We start from the raw sequence: 4,120 nt of genomic DNA on the forward strand, positions 1-4,120 counted from the left end.
ACACTCAAATAAAGACCAGCTCTGCCTTCCCCTCACCTCTCGATTTTCAAATGGGTCTCACTATAGATCAGCTGAAGCCGATCTCAAATTCATGATCCTCTTCATGCCTCCTCAGCCTTCCAAGCACATGGTACTGTAACGCCTAGTAACATGGTCATCCTTTTGTGTAATACTTCAGTTTTTAAAATACATTCATTTATTTTACTTTCTCTCTGACTCAGGAGAAAAACTCTTTAAGCATGAAGCCCTCCATAAAAACAAAAACAGATGAAAACAAGCAGAAGTCCCAGGTCCCAGGCAGGCAACCGCTTCACAAGCAACCACTGCCTGCCCTGGCCCTTCATTTCCCTGTGCTCTAATTCCAGCAGGTACAGGGCATTGCAGTTCTTGTTTGATCTTTGCTAGCAGGTTAAAATTGATTTAAGAAACCCAAAGTTTTGACTTTGGGAAAAGTTAAACAAAATGTTAATGTCATTCAAATACTGTCACAAATAATTTAATCTACCTTTCGAGCTCTATCTAACCAGCTCTATCTTGCCAGCAGGATCTAACCCAGTTATACCCATTGGAGGGTGCAATGTCCTTGGGGGGGAAAAAAAAACAAAGAATCCCTATCTTCTTGCTGAATGGCAGGATTCAGGGTTAGCCAACATCCAATGCTGAAACACGGCACTTTTCTTTTCTGATTTTCTTTCTTCCCTCCTCCCTTCCCTCTTTACTACCCTTCCCTCCTCTCCCTCCTTCCTCTCTGTTCTCTCTTCTTCTATCTCTCTGTCTCTCTGTCCCTCTCTCTTTTCTTCCCTCTACCCTTCTCCCTCCCTCTACCCCTCCTCTTCCCTCTCCCTCCTTTCCCTGTCCCTCTTCCTCTTCCTCTCCCTCTACTCTTCCCCCTGTCTCTCTGTTTCTCTGTCTCTTTCCATCTCTCCCCCTCCCCCCCCTCTCTTTCTCTCTCTCTGGTTATTCACAACCTAGACTTCTATGCAGAGGAACAGTAGCAGCAGCAGTCAGTGAAACCAAATAACCTTGGAGTCATCAGTTAATCATAAATCATTACTATTCTTTCCCAGACCTCAAGACCAGAGTTTGCCCTTCCCAGAGCAACCCCATGTCCTCCCTTTGAGTAATGGATCAGACAACCCCAACTCAAACACGAGTCACGAAGACTTATCAGCACTGCCTGGAGTGGACGTGGGCGGGCACAGGCAAGAGAACAATGGCGCCCTGGCTGGAGAGACAGTGATATCAGGCTACCATCAGAACAGGGCCAGTGCTTGTTTTCCTTTCTGTGGAGCCTATGAGCTGGTTCCCGTGTACAGTACCAGGCAGTGTAAAAGGCGGCTGCCGGGTTCCTCTGTTTGTGAGGCCTGTTGATACAAGGAGGGGTCCAGGTGTTGTCAGCTGATTCCTGCCCTGGTTTTCTGATAACCATAAATGAGAGAAACCCCACAGGCCCTTTGGCCCTGAGCTTAAGAGCTCCAGTTTTCTGAGAATGGAGACAGATATCTATCCCCCAATCCTTGTGCCAGTTTGTAGAATGCTATGGAAGGGGAATTTTAATAAGAAAGGTTATTTTAGTGAAATATTTCAAAATGGAACATCATTAAGGACTGGAGCTGCTTCAGCACACGAGGTCACAGTCCCTTCCCTACCTAACCTTTGTCTCTGCCTGAGAACCCAACTGCACACTATGTCTGAGTTTCAGTTTGAAGACTAGCCCATTTCCTTGTCTACTCCCATTTTTCTCTAGTAATTCATGTGACCCAGGAATTTTGGAAAGGATCTACTAGAAGTTACTCAGATTTTTTTTGTTTTTAATCTTTCTGGGAATAATAAATATTCTAGTCTCATTCATAATGCCACAGCGGACTGGGGTCATGGCTCAGTTGATAGAGTGCTTGCCTTGATCCCCAGCACCATATAATCTGAGCACGGTAGTACATGCCTATAATCCAAGGCCTTGAAAAGTAGAGGCAAGAGGGAAGTTCAAGCTACTGAGTTCATGGCCAGCCTGAGCTACGTTAGACTCCATGTCCAAATGAGAAGAACAAAGCCTTCTGTATTCTGGGCCTGATGACACAGATCTATAATCTCAGTTACTGAGGAGCCTCTGAGACAGGGCAGTTGCAAACTCAAGGCAGGCCTACAGAGGAAGCTCAAGGTCAGCCTGGGCAATTCAGTGAAACCTTATCATAACGTAAAACATAAAGGAAAAGTGAAGTCTAAGAATACAGCTCAGAAGTAGAGTGCTAGCCTGACATGTACAAGACCCAGGCTCAATCCCAAATACCCTCCCCTCCACACACACACACACACACACACACACACTCATCTGACATGTACAAGACCCACACTCAATCCCAAACACCCCTCTACATACATACATACAAACATACACACACACACACATGGACACACATGCACACAGGCATGCACACATACTCACACAAACAAGCCAAGCTTGGTGGCATATACCTATAATCTTAGCACCCAGAAGGCTGAGGCAGAAGGAACATCTCCATTTAAGGTCAGCCTGGACTACAACAGCAAGATGTCATCTCAGACCAAAAGGAAGAAAGAAACATGAAATGCTGCCCCAAATGTTGTCCCACTAGCCTCTGCTGAGGTGGGGCCACTCAACAACCATTTTAGCAACTAACTTCATCCCTAGATGGGAACATCTACCTCGATTTTCTACTCTGTTGGAATACAATTATGTATCTGTAAGCTACTTAAAATTTATATTGGATACAGGAGAGTCTTAAGTAATAGTCAAATACTTGTAGAAAGGGGGAATATGTGTATGTCCCTGGCTTTCAAACACATGGAAAAATGGCTTCAGAATGTGTATGTACTTAATTTTGTTTTGATACAGTCTCACTGTGCAATCCTGGCTGGCCCATAACTCACTTGTAGGTCAGGCTAACTTTAAACTCACTGGGATTCACCTGCCTCTGCCTCCCAAGTGCCACATCTGGAGTTTATAGTTTGGAGGTGGAATCAGGTTTGGAGGACTTTGAGAAATGGACGTGGGTGGATTCGGGCTGTATGTTTTAGGAGACGTAAGCTGCCAGCCAGGTACAGTGCACATGTTCTCATCCCCAACACCAGGAGTTAGAGCCAGAAGAAGCAAGAGAGGGACAAATGTAGACTTATATTATAGTGTCTCCATTTGAACAAAGAATTGTTAGCGCACAGCAGCAGTCTCGGACTTGGCTCCACACGGCCTTGTAGGCCAGACATAATTTGCATAAATTGCACAAGTTGACTTCTGTTTACCATTTGATGATTTCATAGCCACTTAGTCTTTTTGTGTAAGTATTTTGTACTGGAGTTTGGAGGAGTGGTCACTTTACATAAAATCTGAATGTATTTCAAAAAAAAACAGTAATTCAAGGTCATCTTCAATTTCATAGCTCCTCTGAGTACACATTAGACTATAAGACCCTGTCACCAAAGAGAGAGAAGGTATCTGGAAGAGGGAGCAAAGAACAGAGGGAAGGAGAGAGGGAAGGAGGGAGGGAGAGAGGGAAGGAGGGAGGGAGAGAGGGAAGGAGGGATGGAGAGAGGGAAGGAGGGAGGGAGAGAGGGAAGGAGGGAAGGAGAGAGGGAAGGAGGGAGGGAGAGAGGGAAGGAGGGAGGGAGAGAGGGAAGGAGGGAGGGAGAGAGGGAAGAAGGGAGGGAGAAAGGGAAGGAGGGAGGGAGAGAGGGAAGGAGGGAGGGAGAAAGGGAAGGAGGGAGAGAGAGAGGGAAGGAGGGAGGGAGGGAAAGAAAGAGGAAGGAAGGAATGGGGGGGGATACAAGCCACGAATCACTAATCCAGGTCTTTTCTGAGCTAGGGTAGGCTTTTTGTCTCTGTCTAGTTTGTCAACTAGACATGTGATTCAGCCTCAAAACCTTACTCATGTCCCCCCAGACTGTTGAGGTTACACAGAGATGTCACCTTACAAGAGGATTAGCACATTTCCATAGCTGACATCACTGTCCAGGCACACAGGAGAGTCATACATACCATGCTCAGCTCATTTGTGTTCCACATGGCTCACTCTGCTTCTGTAGCCATACATTTTTCTTAAAAATTCTTAAGAGAGTAAAGACAGACAGCAGAAAGCAAACAGGGTGT

This window comes from Grammomys surdaster, unplaced genomic scaffold, assembly GCF_004785775.1.
Source record: "Grammomys surdaster isolate TR1022 unplaced genomic scaffold, NIH_TR_1.0 126298, whole genome shotgun sequence".
NCBI classification, from domain to species: Eukaryota; Metazoa; Chordata; class Mammalia; order Rodentia; family Muridae; genus Grammomys; species Grammomys surdaster.